Source organism: Oryza brachyantha, chromosome 11, assembly GCF_000231095.2.
Source record: "Oryza brachyantha chromosome 11, ObraRS2, whole genome shotgun sequence".
NCBI lineage: Eukaryota > Viridiplantae > Streptophyta > Magnoliopsida > Poales > Poaceae > Oryza > Oryza brachyantha.
In genome coordinates, this window is record NC_023173.2 from 5,940,370 (window position 1) to 5,960,710 (window position 20,341).

The 20,341-nt window shown below is 39.2% G+C and overlaps 1 long non-coding RNA gene across 1 annotated transcript; it reads left to right on the forward strand.

The window, feature by feature from the left end:
- Positions 1 to 12,670: 12,670 nt before the first annotated feature.
- LOC107305297 lies at positions 12,671 to 19,637 on the forward strand. Its single transcript, XR_001551427.1, has 3 exons — positions 12,671 to 12,793; positions 19,218 to 19,281; positions 19,422 to 19,637. It is a non-coding gene; the product is annotated as an uncharacterized LOC107305297 (long non-coding RNA).
- Positions 19,638 to 20,341: the final 704 nt, after the last annotated feature.

A 20,341-nucleotide genomic window follows, 5' to 3' on the forward strand; every position in this document is an offset into this window, starting at 1 on the left:
TTTTCCCTATTTTGAAAAAACGGTTTATTTGCAAACCTTTAAAAATCGATAGTTTAAAACGTAGCAATATTAATCACCAACATTCTCGTCTCATTCCAATCCAAATTGTAATTATAAAATCTACTCATACCAAGAAATATGAATCACCCAATGACACATCTCCATTAACCGGGAGCACGGTGTATTCGAATACAATATAACTCTACAGCGTCTATCCAGCTTCACCCACACAATATCACGACTGGATTAGCACCGCCCAGTGGGATATTGTCCGTCCTAGCAGTCGGACACTCACTCAGCCACAAGTAAGGCATAGTAAGGTCGCTGATTTCAAGAGTGACACTGTTGTGAGATCATGTCAACTTGGCCCGCGGCCTCTTATACATGTCCACTCCTATATGCTCCTAGAGCATCTAACAGTCGTTCATATAGTGCGACCACGTAGCCGATTACTCGGTCCTGTAGATGGGCGCAAACTATATCACTTTCCATAGCATAAGTGAGTTTGTCCTTATATCCGGGGAAACAAATAAATTAATATAACACGTGTATATAATAAGCATAGTAATATATGTTATAATATCCAGAACATCAACCTTCACCCGGAGTCACCTTCCATATCACTCAAGGCGAGTGATTTATACCAAAACAATATTTTATGCAGCCCGATAGCGTCATCATGTGACGACGGACACAACAGATATATGTGCATAGAAGTTTGGTGGTATTATTTACTACAATATTATTCTGAAGTGTGTAGAGCTATACCTAGACTATCAAGGTACAGGATAGAGTATTGGCTGTAATAACAAATATATAGAAAGGCAGTAACTAACGTAACAATATTATTTTAAAAGTAAATCATACGCCAAAATAGTATTAGGCATTAAATAATGCATAAAATACTAACGTTCTCAAAATGATCAAAGATGGTTTCGTGGCTTGCGGTGCGCAATGTGGTTTTCTAAAGCTTCAACGTAGCCATCAGGGTCCACGTCAGCTCCTACGGGGTCGGTGACGGCTTCAGACCAATCTATCGCACACACGAAATAACAGACCAAATAAGCATATAAACAAAATCTATGAATAAACGAAATAAACAAAATAAAGAAAAGGCAAAACTATAAATAAACGAAATAAACAAAATAAAGAAAAGACAAAACTGGAGCTGAAAAAGATAAATTAGTGATTCAAAGGGGTTTGAAAGGCTTCAAATGAATTTTAGGAATTTTAGGATGAATAGTAACCCTAGGTATAATTTAGGGTTATGTCTTCGGAATTTTGGATGGCGATGAAACTGTTGCCATTGAATTTGTAACAACTCAAGAGTCATATGATGGCTTCGGATTTGAAGGTCAAAGAATTATTTAAATCAGAGAAAATAATAATTTTTGGATTTATTTTGAATAGAAAAAAAATTAGGATGGACTCCAATTATTTTATTTTCTTTCTCCTTTTATTTATTTTTTTCCTTTCCTTTCTTTTCTTTTTCTCTTCTTTTCTTTTCTCTTTTTTTTTCTACTCCTTCTCCTTTCCTTTTCTTTTCTTTTTCTTTTTCTTTTTCTTTTTCTTTTTCTTTTTCTTTTTCTTTTTCTTTTTCTTGTCCTTCTCTCTTTCTTCCCTTCTTCTTTATTCTTCCTCTCGTTCACAGGGGGAGAGGCCGACCAGATGGGCGGCGCCGGCGGTGGGAGGAGCCGGCTCCGGCCAAGGGTGCCGGATCCGTGACCCTGGGGTCCGGGCGACCCCGTCCCATGGGGCGGCGGCGGCCGGGAGGAGGCCGGTGGCCCTGGCGACGACGGCTTGCTGCGGGCAACGGAAGCTGCCGCGGCGGCGGCGCTCCGGCGATCTCCGGCATGGGTGCAAGGGCTAGGGAGGTTCAAGGGGAGGCGGCGGTGCTAGAGACACTGACGGTCGGGCGTGGGGCAGCGCGGAGCGGCGCAGGACCGTGCAACCGGCGGCGGCAGAGCAGAGTAGCGACTGCGGCAGTGGCGCCGACAAGGTTCCGGCGAAGAATCCACCGGGGAAGGAGTGGGGAAAGGGGCATGAGGAAGCGATGAATCCATTTTTACCGTCAATTTTGTGGATGGGGCAGCTGGGTGATGAATTTGGAGGAGATGGCGTCGGCGGCTACAGTGTGACTGGTTGTTTATGACGCTGGCAGCAGCAACTCCGGTGGCGCGAGCTTGGGGCGGCCTGGGGAAAGAGAAAGGAGGGTCAGGAGCTTCGTTCTCTGGTAGGATTGGCAGCAAGAGAGAAGAGATAAGGAAAAGCTTGGAGAGGGAGTAGAGGCGGCAGTGGTGAGAGGCGGTGGCGAAATGATGATGACGAGGTCAGCTTCGAGGCGGTTCCGGTTACGTCGGTGGCAAGTCGCGCGTCGGACGACGACGCGTGGCGATGAAAGCTGCAGCTGAAGCAGCTGCGTGGCTGCTGCCTTGGCAAGGCGGCGACAGCAGCGTTGCACACCGAGAGGAACAGAGAGAGGGGGAAACCGGAGCAGAGAGAGCAAGTTGAATGGATGGCTGGATTGACCGGATGGATAGATGAAAGTGCGAAACGGCCATTCGCGCGAGATCGGTGGCAAATCGGTATGAACGAATTTGTGAATTTTGTTTTGTTTGGGATGAGTTTGGAAGATTTACGATATTTGAATGAGATATAAATATTGGAGATTTGGATTTAGAATATTTTGAGGGGAGGTGGTATGGTTCTAAATTTTGGTAGCGCCGGTTTGATATCGAATAATTGTGGAAGAAAACGAATTCGGTGGTAGATATTTTAGTAGACGGTAACGAACAAAAGATAAAAGAAAAGAGAAAGAGAGTTTAGAAGCTCCAACTCGATGAACGAAGAACACAATTTTTTAAAATAATTTCGCAGAAATTTTCCCTGAAAAATCTAGTATGTTACATCAATTGTCGACAGTTGGCACGCCAGGTAGGGGTGCGCTATTCTTTTTTCTCTAAGGTTCTTTTGAGCGAAACTCAATGGACTTCAATTCCGACGTCATGAAGAGCAAGTTTTCGCTGGGTTCAACCTTCAATTTTGGTGGCATTTGGTTCCAAACCAACCAGTTCGGTGCTCTCTCCTACACCGACTCGAGCTCCTTCGAATCTGACGAAGAGGTTTGCCGGTTCGAGCTCGACACAAAGGCATCAGATCAGATCCAGATCTAATCTGGGTCGCACGATACTGAGATGCCATCTCCAAAGTCGGCCGACCAGTAGGCTAATCATGGCATCATCCCGATGGAGGTGGAGATGAACCCCGAGTTGGTGCCAGCCGCCCTAGTTGATGCCTTTGACACTCTTAGCAGCATGGGAAGTTTCGTGCCGCCAAGGAAGATCTTCACCACTGTCAAGCTGATCTCAGAAACCTCCAAGAGTCAGCGTCAGGAGGAAGAGGCGGCCATACTGGCTAAGGAGCACCGACTCCAAGACGAGCACGAACGCCAAGAATGAGAAGAGAAGGATCGACATGCGACACAATCGCATGTCGAGCTACGAAACCAATCTTGGAAGATGTCGTGAAAACCTACTTCAAATTCAAGTAGAGGGGTACGACGTCTTTAAAACGCCCCAGCAGAACGTCTGAGTGGCTGCAGATCTACTCGGCGACGTGATCCAGTAGCTTCCACAGTAAGACCTACCGGTGGTCGACGACATCATCAACAGGATCAAGGCCATGGTAACCACTGTTGTGATCCAGCATTTTCTTCAACGCACTTTAGGAACACTAGCGGCCCGTTCAAAGGCTATGTCGTCTAGATCGCTAGATCTAGGCTAAACGTTTCTAGGCAGCCGACTGGTTCGTGGCAACCTACTGAAAACATGTCGCACCGCGGATCTCCCGACTTGACGCAAAGAAAAGATGCCACCAACTGACAAAGTCGCATCGACGATGAGATCCATCAACCGGATTGACAACGCCAAGATCTCAAGGCGAAGGTGAGGCACCTCCACCAAGAGGACTCCTCTGACCTTCGTCGCAAGATCAAACACCAACGCAAAGCTCGTCGGGATCACTGCAGCCGTAGTTAGGCATCTAGGCATCGGTCACCAGAGAGCTCTAACACTGACATGACTGACGGCGTCCTAGCCTTTACCAAAAATCTAAGCCAGCTGACTGGTTTCAAGCTGACTAGCATAAAAAAGTATGATGGCTCCATTGACCCGAAAGCTTGGCTGATAGTGCACACCATGGTTATCTGAGCCACAGTTGACGACACCAAAGAAATGACCAATTACCTACCAGTTGCTCTTGATGAATCGGATGAACACTGGTTATCGGGGCTTCCCAAGCGATCCATCGATTCATGGGCACGTATGAGAGGCCAAGGACGAAGTACGACCTATACCAAGTCTAACAAAGAAAGAGTGTCCCTGTGGGCCTACATCACACGGTTCTCAGAAGTGTGCAACTCCATCCCGGACATTAAGGATGACGTGGTCATCGCCGCCTTCCGCAAAGGCGTGAGAGATGAGCCATTCATCGCTAAGTTCACCAGGAAGGAACCGACCACTGTCAAAAACCTCTTTGACATGGCCAATTCCTACACAGCAGCTGCAGACGCCATGTCAGCTTCACGCGGTGACAAGTAGGAGGACAAATCGCAACCCTCCGATAAAGGAAAGGAAAGGAGTGCCAGAACAGTTGGTCGCTGTGGCCAACCGACAGCCGATCCAACGTCCAAAGTTGAGTGACTATGACAAAGTCGTAAATAGCAAGTGCCCCTACCACCCAAAGACTTCCCACCTGGCCAAAGACTACTTCGTCATGCGTCGCTACGCAAAACAGCTCGCCAAGGGCCAGACGTGAGCGGTCGGGTCAAGCAAAACCAAGCCCTGCTGACAAGAAGAACGACAACTTCCAGGGCCTGCAAGCCGAGCTTAACCATATCTTGGGTGGCCCACTCACTCACGAGTCAAAACGGAAGAAGAAGCTGACTTCAAGGGAGATAAATACTACAATGGTGGACGTCCCCCAATACTTGCGTTGATCGGAGGTTCCGGTCGTGTTCGACCGCTCGGATCATCCTGATCGAGTGGTTCACCCGGGGCGGTACCCACTGGTATTAGCCCCAGTCAGCAACAATGTCAAGCTAAAGCGGGTGCTCATAGACTGCAGGAACACCCTCAGCGTCCTCTTCACCAAGACACTAGACGACATGAAGACACTAAGCTACGCCCGAGTAACTCACCCTTCCATGGGGTCATCCCCGGGCTATCGGCAACACCACTCGGGCAAATTACCCTTTCAGTAACCTTCAGATCGAAGGATAATTATCGGACGGAGAACATCAGCTTTGAGGTCGCAAACTTCGAAATAGCATACCACACCATCACACACCATCATTGGCAGGCCCACGCTGGCGAAGTTCATGGGGATCCCGAACTATAGCTATCTAATGGTCAAGATGCGTGGACCCCACAGAGTCATCACTCTGCGCAGAGACATCAAGCAGGCCTTCAGCTGCGAGATCGCCCAGCACGCCAAGGAGAAGGCCGCCGAGAGCAGATACATGAAGACTCAACTCAGAAGCTGGAGGATGAAGACTTGCCATCCAAAAAGACGGTCAAGATCTCCTCCGATGAGAAGAAGCAAATCCCACTTGATCCGGCCGACCCCTCCAAGTTTACATTCATAGAAACACAATTAGATCATAAATAGGAACTCGGGCTCCCTCACTTTCCTACAAGATAATAAAGATATTTTTTCTTGGAAACCATCTGACATGTCAGGGGTTCCTAGGGAAGTGATTAATATATTAGCAATCATGATTTGCAATCTAAATAAAAGTTTTATACCTTTCTAAATTTATGTCTATCAGTGATGGTTTCACTTGATTCAGATCAATGGTTTCGTAGAAACACTTAAATAAGTGCCGCTGACTTGGTTAGGAACCGATGCAGCGGTTTGTTTTTCCTTACCTTGGATTGATACAGACCTAATATGATTTTTTTTCAAAACAAAACGTTGCAGGGAATTTCCGTGGATATCCAAAGTATATGATTTTCCACTTTTTATTAGACAGACTATGAATTATGTATAAAACAATAATCACTCTAGGTTGATTAACATGGGTCGATGGAAAGTTTAAAACTTTGTCTTTTGTTGATTTTAAATGTTCTAAAAGCTATAGAAGGTTATGTATAGAGTTATACTCCCTCCGTATTTCTTTGTAAGACGCCCGCGTACGTTTCAAAGGTGTTTTTAATGTATGACGCCCATATACATCCCGAAATTATTATTCCAAGTTTGCCCCTTACCCTCGGCAGCAACGGCCTGCATGCTCCTCCCACCCACCCTCGGCAGCGACGACGTCCAGGCCTTGCTCAAGGCGGCTGCGCACACTAATCAGGGGCAGAAAGGTCATTTTACCCCTTCCTTAATTTTGCCAATGTTGTCTAAAATGCCTTACAAAGAAATACGGAGGGAGTATTACGATGTTTTGCTCCATAAGTGTGGAGGGTTCAAACGTGAGAAATATTGATCCAAGTTATCACCGGAGTTGAGTCAAGTACAGGATGAGTTTGTGTGACTAATATGTGGTCTGTAAATTAAGGCAATAGGCGGGCACATTTGAAATGCAGCAGTGAGCTCCTATAGAAAATCCAAAATTCAATAAAAAGGTCATAATGGTTAGAAGCTTTTCACTACTTCAGAACCATCCAGAAGGCAAGAGAAAAAAGCACCTGAGGTCAGGTGTTTCTTAGGATTTCAATATGTTTCATGTGTGTTTTTGCAAATCTTTTTTCTTCACTGGTCCTGCACGCTTGACAACAAGGATCTGCACTAATCTATCCGAGACAGAGGCTCAAATAAATAAACTCCTGAGACTAGCCTAAAAGAGTTAATTGGTGCTCTGCGAGACTGGGTTTCTTGGAAAGTTCTGCTTTGCTTTCATCAGCATTATTATGGAGTTCTTTCTCATCAAGCTAAAGCTCGAGAGAAGGGGGATTGCAAGAAAAGAGAGTTCTTTGAACTTGAAGGGACTTTATCCTCATTGATGTGTTAAGGAAATGCCCCGGTACCATCAGAATTTATTGATTTATTCTTCAAAGACAAGGCATATGTGCCTAGTTATACTAAGTTTGTTATAAAGGAAGGGTTGGAGGAAGTGACATCATCGATCCAAAAGGTATTTCAAGATTTCGCATTTAAGGAAATTCTTGATAGTAAGGGTAAGTCGGAGATGTGTGAGGAAGAGGGGTCAAGATTACTTGATGATGATAATGCCATCCCTGGTTTACATGAGAATAATACTTGATGAGGATAGTAAATAGCTTAAATCAATATGTTTAGGTGTATTAATTGGTATGTTTCTGTGTAAAAGTCTTTGTACTACCTAGCTTGACACGTTTTCTATGGATAAGATGGTAGCGCTCCAGCTCACTAAAGAATGGGATGGCAGTGGTCCGCCGACAAGCTCATTCTGGTCTGACTCTGACGGCTTCACTATCGCTCTTGACTGGTAGTTGTCTCTATGTAGTAGTCGGCCTTTGTTAAGCTTCGCCGAAGCGACTATTCACTTCCCGAATGCCTCTTAGCATATGGATATCAAAATCTTAATTAATTACGGGGGTGCGTGCTATCCTAGAATGCTTTCTTTCTTGCCTTAGAGTGTTGTGGTTCCTCTCTATGGCCCGCAGTGTGACCCACACGCTTTGTCAAAGCCGTTGCAACAGATAACAATTGAAATGCCATGCTATCCATATTCTCTACCACTAACGTGTGATTGATCCAACCTTGAAATTTTCAAATTTATATTCCTCCGGCTAGAAAACAGAAAATATTGTTGCTGCTCTTTCGGATTAAAAACAGAAATTAGTATTTACCTTTTCGAAATTTGTATTCATCCAGCTAGAAAACAGAAAATATTGTTGCTGCTCTTCCGGGTTAAAAGCAAAAATTAGTATTACCGTATTTCATATCATTTCTTCTTCTCCGTCTAGGAAACAGAAAAGAAAAGATATCGTAGTTGTATTCCTCCGGCTACAAAACAGAAAATATTATTGAAATAGAAAATAATGTTGCTGCTCTTCCGGCTAAAAAACAGAAATTAGTATAACGTGATTGATCCAACATTGAAATTTCGAAATTTATATTTCGGATTAAAAACAGAAATTAGTATTACCGTACAGATCGTTCTGCTTCTCGGGCTAGGAGATAGAAAAGATCGTTGTTGTATTTCTCGGGCTAGAAAACAGAAAAGATCGTTGAAAGAGAAAATAATGTAACTGCTCTTTCGGCTAAAAAACAGAAATTACTATTACCGTATTTTAGATCGTGTCTGCTTCTCCGGCTAGGAAACAGAAAGGATGTTCGTACTTCGTTTGCGGCTCCTCCGGCCAGAAAGATCGGTTAGTATATAGGCTTCATATATATATATATATATATATATATATATATATATATATATATATATATAAGATATTATATATTTAGTTGATCATCCATATTTCTGAAACTCATTCCATGGAAATATCCAAATTAAATTTATTCTTGTTTCTAGTTGACAATTCAGTTCACCACGTTTTTCTTAAGTTTCATGATCATAGTTCTTCTCCAATTAACTCATTCAAGTTCAATGCATAGCCATGGACTATTTCAGCTAATTTTTCATGTATGATTCTTGTACTAAGTGTTGGTCCCACTTACTCGACTTACCGATGAAGTTAAAAAGACGTCTATATTTGACCAAGAGAGGAACTACTATTTCAATGAATATGGTGTTTATTCATGTATTTTCATTCACGTAGTTTGTTTTGAATGATAGATTCTTGTTGTAATATCCTACCAACCATTTGATTTATTTTCAGTTTCATATGAATTACTGAATATTTTTATACTCAATCTTTTCTTTTGTTTGTTTTTTAAGAATGAAGTAACACCAGCATGTATGGTGGGAAGTCGGACCATTTTACCTCAACAGTTACACAGATCTCTAACATAACATAGTTTCCTGACAATATAATAATTTATATCATGATTAGATTATCATGGCTTTTTGAGTTAATTCGTGGAAGTCATTTCCTAAATAAAAAAACATAGTCCTAATTGGATATAAGATAAAACCATATCAAGAAAATGGAAAATTATTAAACTTCGCATAATTAATAGATACAATTAAACTGTCATGTTTTGTTATGGTCTTCACGATTCCTTCTTAGACTCAGACACTTGAGGATAATCTTGCCATCGACTGATTGTGTCCTTTCCTTAATCGAACCCACTAATGAATCATACCAAATTTTAGCGCTAGCTTATGATTATTTGAGTTAATTAATTCTTGGAAATCGTTCATGATATCAGGCTTATAAGATACGTGTCATCTGGTAAGTTTATGAACCTTCAATCATGCATGTTGCTATTTTAGTGTTTTAACAAGGTGATTTTAATTTGATGTGCTTTCTATTTCTGGGATGTTACGACATGCGTATGTTACATGATAGTTACCATTGCTTCATTGCGGCGTTTTATTTAACTATTTATTGGGTTGTCGGGTTATAGAACTCTTATCTTACGGGACTAGTATATTTGACATGCATCCTGACATATACTGATAAGGCTTTTGCTTAAAACAAACTTAATTTCAGTAATTAAGTTTCATTGTTATTTATCTACTAGTGACATCTAAATTAGCAAAATGTGCATAACTATAGAATGAAATAAGAAAACAAAGAATATGTGACAGAGGGAGACAAGGGCATACTTATCAGTGATGTAGCCATCCAAACTACAACTCTCACTGACTTTTGAGTCAAGACAATTGATCGAGTCGCTTGAATGTATACGAACAAAGTCCCCTGTCGTTAAGTTTGAAGTGGTCCTTTGAAGCGTGTGTTTTATTTACATCTACTAGACTAGTCTTGCGCTCACACGTGTTATGTTTTATCCCTGTCTTTTCACTTTTGGTTATGCCTATAAATCATAATTTAAACTTTAACCTTAAATTTAGAGTTGATTTTGAGATTTTTCACCGAGTACTTGTTTAATTCGAAGCCTAACAATAAATATAGAAACTTGTGAAATTACTTTTGATAAGGCTAGTTTAAGCACTATATCAGGTCGCGTTATAGGTACTATATGAATGTACTTTTGTGTGGATGATGACAATGTCGAGGTGATATCTTGCGATTACTTTGATGGTTTTGCTTCTGCTTTCATATGTGGGCGGGATCTTCCCACCGGGAATTAGTACCATTTTATCTCGACTGATCTCTAACATAAAATAGTTTCTTGTTAATACAAAAAATTATTTCATGATTAGATTATCATGGCTACTTGAGTTAATTTCTAGATACTTTGTATTCAAGTATGTTAACAAACTTCCTGTCATGTATAGTCTTTTAACAAGATGATTTTTGGTGTGTTTTGGATACCTAGGGTGTTATAACGTGCCTACGCTACATAGTAGTTACCATTACTTCATTGTGGTGGTTTACCTAACTATTTATTGGCCAGCGGGTTACCGAATTTAATCTTATAGGACTAGTATATTCCACACATGTCCTAAAATATATTCGATCATATGGATTTTGCTTAAAACAAACATAATTTCGGTATGTTTTATTGTTATTTACCTACTAGTGTCATCGATCTAGATTAGCATGCAAAATGTGCATAACTGGAGCACGAAATAAGAAAACCATGGATATACGAGAGTACTAGAACTTAACAGTAATGCAGACAGAGGGAGAGACAAGGGCCAGCATACTTATCAGTAATGTAGCCGTCCAAACGACAACTCCCAATGACTTCCATGTCTATAGTCTATAGATGATGAATCGAGTCACTCGAATGTATGCAAACAAATTAAGTCACCGGTCGTTAAGTTTGAATTAATTAATTGGTCCTTTGAAGCGTGCGTTTTTTCTACGTAAGCGATGGCATTACTTTGGACTGTTGCAGACGTGTTGGACAGGGGTATCTTGTCCTACTATCTGACGGTCTCGGCGTGTGCAGGTCGTGTTGGTATAATTTTATATAACTTTCTCGATGTCGACTAAACCGAGAGCAGACAGCGGCAAGAGACTTCAACACCCTGTAGTCCACTATATATATACTATATGTGCATTAGCTCTTTTTGCACGCCCTAAATCATTTTTCTCAGAGGGACCGAATCTGCATGTCAAAATTAATTTTTGCAGACAGGCACTGTACCATGGTCGCTTAAAAAAATGCTTTTTGACAAACAAATTAAAAATTAATTTCAGATATGAAGATATGAAGGTGAGAAGTAAATTTATTTTTTATGTAGCTGTTCTAAAGAGGGTTGCCAGTAAAAATGGGAATATTTCTTTTAGTCAGCTATTTTAATTGGTTAGCAACGAACATCGATTCATATATAGGCAGGGCTTAATTAATAGAGTACCCCAGGTGTAATTTTGTAACCAGGTGTTCTTTTAGCAAGTTTCTAAAAGATGATATAGTGTCCATGAATATTTTTTTAAAGTAGTCATCCATGACCACTAAAATTAAATTGGTACGAGTAAATTTCACAACAGTAGATATATTTTAATCACACAATGATACATAAAACCAGAGGGACCATACAATATTTGCAAGGTACAAGAATGTACAGAGGGGTCGGGCCACGTGAGCTATTGATCTACGAGGGATAATATACGGAAAGAAAAAGTTATAACATGTAGCATTAATGTAAAATTAATGGTACTAGAATGACAAATGTGTCTTACATACACATATGGACAGGTATTAGTCTAATTTGTTGATATGTTCTATTTGGACGTAAGGTTTATGTGTTCTTCGATCTTTTACGAGCGAGTATGGAGGTAGAGAATCAAGGGACAACGGAGGCATGGCCGGAGGTAGGGGCGCCAGCACAGCTTGGGTCAGAGGGAGGGGCCACTGCCAAACTAAATATACTGGCAGGCAGTATCAAAAAACATTTAAAGCTTGAAGGCATATTATTACACGTACTCTACATTGAATGGAGTTGCAACAAATAAAGCATAAAGTTTTTAACATGATAAAAAACCAAAAGTTTGTTATAATTAACAGATTCTTTTGCAGAATATCCTCCTTGAAACGTTGAACATCTCTAAAGTGGCATTTTCTCGATGAATGGGATGCTATGGTAACTAATGCTTGCTCCATCCTATAATATAAAGCATAACTATTTTTTATATACTACATAATATAAGATGTGCATGCAAGCATGTATTACTAGCATATATTTTTCTCTAAACTTGATGTATTTTAAATTCATCACCATCAAAAAAATTCAACCACCTTACATGTATGCATATATACACGGTAATCTAAACAAGAATATGGTTATAATTTTTTCTTGACCTTAGTATTAGTGGTAGATATGTCTTATATTATAGGATGGATGAAGTAGTTAGAGCAAGTCAAGTAATATAGTCAGTAAGTCGGTTATAAGACTCTTTAGAACCTTCTTTCATCCTACTCATATAATAGTTAGCTTTTTATCATTAATATAAGACCTACTTACAGCTCGTTTCTCCTCTCTCTCCTGCCATCTCTCCTCCACCTCAGTATTTAGTCGGCTTACTACCTGCTATTATACGTGCTCTTATAGAGTGGTTTATTGTGGTCTACATGAACTCATAGATCTCCACACGGCTTGATCAAGTTGGTATAAATTGGATCGCAGTGTCTCCCTTCGTAGTGAACACCGAGAACATGTCGACCAGAGCTTGGTACGTCCGACTTTTATTGCCGGTTATCAAATTGATCATCCTGCTTGTATTCGTGGTCGACCACATGGATTCTTGTGGCCTAAAAAATCCCTGTAGTTCTGCCTGTAAGTATGCCTCTTTAGCTACAGTTCCTTTGTCCATACGCAGTAGTATATGTATATACTACCTCCGTCCCGAAATAAGATCGTTTTTCGTTTTTCCGTGTCTAACGTTTGACCATTCGTCTTATTTGAAAAAATTTTGTGATTAATATTTTTGTTTTTACCAGATGATAAAACATGAATAGTATTTTATGCGTGACTAATTTTTTTAAGTATTTATACAAATTCTTCAAATAAGACGAATAGTCAAACGTTAGGCACGGAAAAACGAAAAACGATCTTATTTCGGGACAGAGGTAGTACGAAGCAAATGTTAGTTCATCGATATTTCCCATAATATAAATGATTTTCCTATTTAACTTTATCCTAAAATATTATAGATTTTGTGATCCCAAGCAATACTTTAATTAATTTATTTAATTAGTTCTAGCAGCTGAAATTTGTTCTGAAACATGACACCTTCAACTTCAATGACTATATTCTTTCGTCAACGAAACATAAACTTCCACCTGGCTAGCTGCTTACAACAGGAGATCGATCCTAGGTACTCCTTAGTTTGAGAAAATTGCGTATCTCCCCTCGTAAACGGATGGATTCACTGGAATGCCATTATGTAAATGGGCTTCGCCCATCAAATAGTTGCCCGGTTTGCTATTTTATCATTTTGGCTGTTAACTTCATTTTAGTGCATTGTTTTTCTAATATGCCCCTCCCAACTTATTGCCTCCATATGTGTCACACATACGCTATTTACTCCAAAAATTTTTGTATCGTACAAGAGGCACACAAGGTTGATACTCTACGTTTTTTTCTCATCGTGCATGATGGCATATTTTATTTTTTTTATTTGTCACACGCGTATTTTTTTCTTCATTCTCACTGTATTTTTTTTATTTACTAATTTTTGACAAATAAAAAAATAAAATATGCCGTGTTGTGCGATGAGAAAAAATAAAGAGCGTCAACTTTGCGTGCCTCTTGTACTATACAGAAAAGTTAAGAGCAAATAGCGTATGTATGACACATATGGAGGAATGAGTTGGGAGTGGCAAATTAGGAACAAAAAATCACTAAAATGGTGTTAACAACCAAAATGGTAAAATAGCAAACCGCATAACCATTTGAATGGCATTTGGGGCAAACCGCACAACCATTTGGATGGCATTTGGGCGAAGCCCATTTACATAATGGTATTCCAGTGAATCCCTCCGTTTATAATAATAGATTTGCAATTTTCTCCCATGTTTGACTTTTTTGCTTGCAGTTTTTGATCATTTGTCTTATTCAAAAAATTATGGAAATATCATTTATTTGGTTTGTGACTTACTTTATTATCAGAAAAACTTCAAGCATGTCATGTTATTTTTTATATTTATACTAAATTTTTAAATAAGACGAATGGTCAAAAGTTACAACTAAAAAGTCAAACAAATTACATTATGAAACGGAGGTAGCAGGACATAGCACCGTAGGCGTAAGGGAAACACGGCGGTGCTGGAGGAGAGCTGCAGCCTGCAGGTGTCCCCTTGCGGTCCAACGCCTGGAACTGAGAGGGGTCTCTTTCAAATAGAACATAATTTGCCAATAAACATTTTTATACGTGTTTAAAGCTATCTCTAAAAGCAAAAGATGGAAAATAAATTATAAGGAAAAATATACACTAGAACGGAATCGGTTATCTCTAATGGGCTTAAAGTATCATCTATATCGGACAGGGCCTCTGTCACTGAGCAAAGGTAAGTGATGTGAGAAAATATCTCATTCGGGCATCCGACCGTCGCGGATGACTCTTATCTTTGACAGACCTAGATTATGGCCCGTCACAGATGAGTATAATCTGAAAAAAATAAATTGTCATATATGTGCCTTTGGTCATCTGGTTAGCATTTGCCCTCACTGGTGTGCCTTCCTGGTAGGTGATCCATGCAAGAATTGTTCTAGGCTAAGCACGCTTAACCTCATAGTTCTTTGAAGATTGCTTCCGAGAAAAAAATTATAATTTATTAATATAAGTATTCTATTAATTCTATTAACCCCTGAGCCAGGATGTCACATTCTAGCATCCCCAAGTCATATAGATTCATTCAAAAACACAACCATTAATATATTTAACACAACCACATTCATATAAATTTTTTACTTTGGTATTTTTGCTATATAATATTTTTTGAACAATTTGAATTTGAATTTAAAATATGACAACTTCAAACAATATTTTCAAATACTAAATGATCTCAACTGAAAAGGTCATCAACAATAAAGTTGTATAACTCATCAATATTTATAACTTTTATTTTGTTCATTTTTCTATACAACATTTTTTTAAACAGTTTAAATTTAAAAATATGACAACTTCAAACAAAATTTTGAAATACTAAATGATTTCAACTGAAAACGTCATTAACAACAAAGACATATAATTCATCAAGATCTATAACTTTTACTTTTGTATTTTTGCTATATAACATTTTTTGAACAATTTGAATTTGAATTTAAAAATACGACAAGTTCAAACAATATTTTTCAAATACTAAATGATTTCAACTGAAAAAGTCATCAACAACAAAGTTGTATAACTCATCAATATATATAACTTTTATTTTATTCAATTTTCTATACAACATGTTTTTGAACAGTTTGAATTTGAAAATATGACAACTTCAAACAACATTTTAAAATACTAAATGATTTTAATTAAAAAAGTCATCAACAACAAAGATGTATAACTCATCAATATCTATAACTTTTATTTTAGTCATTTCTTCATCTGACAAAGTGAACAATATTACTAATATTTTGTCAGATGAAAAAATGACAAACAAAAAGTTATAGATTTTGATGAGTTATACAACTTTTTTGTTGATGAATTTTTTAGCTAAAATCATTTAGTACTTGAAAATGTTGTTTGAAGTTGTCATATTTTCAAATTTAAATTTAAACTGTTTAATAAAATTATATAGAAAATGACCAAAATAAAAGTTATAGCTCTTTATGAGTTATAAAACTTTGTTGTCGATGATTTTTTAGTTGAAATCATTTAGTATTTGAAAATATTATTTTGAAGTTGTTATATTTTCAAATTCAAATTCAAATTGTTCAAAAAGACGTTATATAGAAAAATGACCAAAATAAAAATTGTAAATCTTTGTAATTATACAATTTTGTTGTTGATAATTTTTTCATTTGAAATCATTTAGTGTTTAAAAATATTGTTTGAAATTGTCATATTTAAAAATAGTCCTCTGGGACGGGACATAATGTAGGCCTGTCAGAGGGCGAGGGTTATTCGTGACAAGAGATGAGAGTCATCTATGATAGGCTATAATTTAGCCCCGTCAGAGATAAGAGTCATCCGTGACGGACACTAAGCTGGTGCCCGATTGAGATATATAATGTTATCTCAATTGGGCTTAGACTATGGCCCGTCGCTAATAGGTGTCATCTGTGACGGGTCTGAGTTTTTTTGTCCATCTAACATGTCTATTCGACCATATTTCAATCGTGCGATTTTTTGCTCCGTCACAGATAACTGATCCATGCCGGCCCAGCCCCACTAATTCTAGGCATTTTAGAGGCCGTTAAGGATAGAAAGTTGTGTACTAGTATTATCAAAATCAACTCCAAATTTAACGTTAAAATTTAAATTTTGGTGTTTAAAGGTAAGCAAAAGCGAAAAGATCGGGGTTGGAGACGTTCCATTCCATCAATCGCGAGCAGCGCTGGGTTTGGAGCCCGGATGCAACAAAGATTTTTTCCGTAGTCCGTGCGGGCTGCCGCTAATTGCTCAGCCTCACAGCCTCAAGACGAAACCAATGAGAAGCGGCATCAAAAGCGACGATGTCTCGGCCTATCTGCTAAAGATGGTCGAGCGTGGGTGTTTGGGACCAGACCACCAGGTCACCGACAGGGGCGGACGGTGTCACTTATTCGTTTTTCAGTTTTCAGTGTTTTCAAACAGGTTTAGATGACTACGAGTGTTTGAATTTAGATCGAGTGAACGTATATATATATATGGAAAAGTGATAAATTTTAGTGAAAATTTTATCTAAGGGAGTTTCCTGAGAACCCCGTTACAAGCAGCTCCGCCCTACGGCGGCCGATGCTCGTCCTGGCGGTCGTCGTCAAGGAGGGCGACAATGTATATCCACGTCCATGTGACTAATTAAGCCTCTTGAACCATGGTTCCATAGATTTATCTCCATCAAATTAATTAACAGACACTGCCTCTGTATATTCAGTAAGATAATCCTTTTCTGTATATCATGAATTTTACCTATCCTTCTATGTCCTTAGCTATCACAGTGCGCAATTTCTCCACAAATACAGAAAAAAAAAACAAGTTTAAGTAATATTAAACGAGTACTGAGAACTTTGTTACTCCGATTAACCAAGTGTGATCCGTTTGAAAAATTCACCACGATCGAGCAGTTGTTTTACGCCTCTATATAGGCAGTAGAATTAATCTTGCATTTAGTTTTTCTAATCCAATAAAGCACCGCTCATAGTACAATATTTTTTGTTAGTGATATTAGACTGTCCTAAATTATATTTTAATATTATTCTACTACTAATAATAATACTATCAGTAGTATAAGACTAGTAGTACAAAGGACCGTTGCCAAGTCCTACTTGCCAAGAAACATCACGGAAGAAACGAAGAGAAAGATACTGACCAAAATTTAGGCCACGTTTAGTTCCCAAAAATTTTCCAAAAAACATCTCATCGAATCTATGAACATCTATATAAAGCATTAAACATAGATAAACTAAAAAACTAATTGCACAGTTACGAGAGAAATCATGAGACGAATTTTTTGAGACTAATATGTGCTAACCAATATGTGCTAATGACGGCATAATTAGGCTTAAAAGATTTGTCTCGTGGTTTTCAGATGAGCTGTTAAATTCGTTTTTTCATTCATGTCAAAAATCTCTTTCGACATCCGGTCAAACGTTCAATGTGACATTTGTTCCAAAAAATTTTGCCATCTAAACACCCCCTTAGAAGAATCAAGATCTAGCACTGATTGTTATAGCAGTAAAATTTATTTGATTTTACTTCCCATATAAACAGTCTCTCTGTTCCCTGATGTATAAGACGTCTTGCCTCTATATATATTGTATATAGGGGTCAACTGAAAAATCCAAATAAAACAATAAAGTTTTGTAATATAAAATAAATACAGTACAAATTAAATGGGAATAAAACACATTTATTTAGAAGATGCAACATTTAATACAGCAAATTCAAAGCGATGTGGTCCATTAAATCAAAACGAATCACCGGATCAACCCATCTCGTATTTTTCTCTATGGTGCAAAGAACCCAATACTCGTTAGATTTTGCCCAATCCTACACCTGCCTATGTTTCTAGAGCCCTTATCTTTTAACTTTTTTCCTAAAAACGTAAAAGACATATTTACAAACAAAAAATAAGAGTGAAATGCACCAGCAGTCCCTTAACTTATGTGCATATGTTATCTAGGTCCCTAAACTCTCAAAATATGTTTTTGGGTCCCGAACTTGTCCGAGGGTGTCATATAGGTCCAAACGGGCTCCGACCCGCTCCATCCGCTGACGTGGTATGCCACGGTGGCGCATACTTCATTCACCAAACCAGCAAACCCTAGCCACACCCCGATCCCCGGCCACTCTCTCTCTCTCACCCACTCTCTCGTTCTCTCCTTCTCGGCGGCGCAGACATTGCGCAACTCGGCCGCCGCCCTCGGCCCTCTGCTGACCAGGCGTAGATCGACCAACCCCGCCGCCACCGGACGACGCCCACCGACCGACACGCCGCTGCCTACGAACACCGCTGCCGGGCACCGACCGACTGACCTCCACGTGACCTTCGGACGCCACCGCCTTCGGCCGACGTCGCCTGCCCAGTGTCCAGTGCCCAAAGACGCCACAACGGCGCGATGCCATGAGGCCGCCTCCACTAGGGTGACGCCGCGACGCTTCGGAGAATTCAGGTCCCCGTTCGGGGGCAGGCCCTGGCGAGACCAAGGATGGGGCCAGTTTTGCCCCCGAAATGCATTTCGGGGCCAGGGGGACCCACTTCAGGGCTAGGGGCAAGACCGTTCCAGCACTCCCCGGTCCCACCCCGCCCCGTTGCCAACCCTAATGGGTACCGGGTGGCTGCATCATATTGGAGGACTAGTACACGTCAAATTGTTTTTCAGCATGTATGATCTCGACAATTGTTGCTAGTTCAAAGATAGTTTTTCGTGTAAAGTGCGTAACAGTTTTCACTTTAAATTAACGGAATAGGGGATGGCAGAAAACCCAATAAAATATGAAATATTTTTTCTCATTATGTTGAACGGCTTATCGTCTACCGCAACAGTAGCAAAATGTGTGCAGTTCGAACTGTAAGATAAAAATGTCTTAATTACTTTTATGGTATTGGATTCTCGTATGCAGGCCAGTTTTTGAAACCCGGTAACTGTCGCCGATCGCCATAAATAAACCATTTCCACTTTATCTGGTACTTGAAGAACTGTCTCTACCATTGCCTGTAATTTATCCTTTAAGCTATATATATATATTATATTTATATAAATATATGTGTGTGTGTATGTATATATGTATATAATGCTTTTTTTCGTATTTACTTGCTGATGACAGGAACTTGGAAGAATATCGGACTAAACAAGAACAACCTCTATAAGGCAGTAAATCAAAACATCGATGGGAGAACCGTGTATTATATTTTTGCATATATGTAAAACTGGAAATATGTACCTGGAATTATAGATGTTGTAATAGTTTCACTACATCATGGACGATAATTTAGACAAACTATTTAGCCTCGAATGGAAAATCATTCTTATTTTGGCTATGCTGAAAGGTAGAGTATAGTACTAAACTCTTCTAGGATATTAATATAAAGATAATTAGCTATGGTGTGTTAACTAATCAACATTTTTTTTGTTCCCTTGCTTTTCATAAATAGGAATAATTAACTCTAATCCATTGTCGTATATAGGAAAGGTATTCTGTTTCCTCCCCCTCCCTTTCTTTCGGTCAGCCTGTTTGCGGGTTGTTTTGGGGCTCTATTCCAGCTTTGATTTTGAGCTTACTGATTAAGCCGTTCAGGCGCTAGCTTTAGGGTCAGAATGCTGTGGTCTGTTCCTATGTTGTTATGCAACCTTGTAAGAGCAAGCAGTAGTAGACTATAAGCCAGCTATAAATAAAATTTTAAGGATATAAAACTTTGTTGTTGATGACTTTTTAGTTGAAATCATTTAGTATTTGAAAATGGTGTTTTGAAATTGTCATATTTTCAAATTTAAATTCAAATTGTTAAAAAAACATGATATAGAAAATAACCAAAATAAAAGTTGTAAATCTTCGTAAGTTATACAACTTTATTGTTGATAATTTTTTTCATTTGAAATCATTTAGTATTTAAAAATATTATTTAAAGTTGTTATATTTAAAAATAGTCATTAGTGACGGACCATAATTTAGACCCGTCAAAGACGAGGGTCATCAATGACGGGCCATAATTATAGCCCGTCAGAGATGAAGGTCATCGATGACGG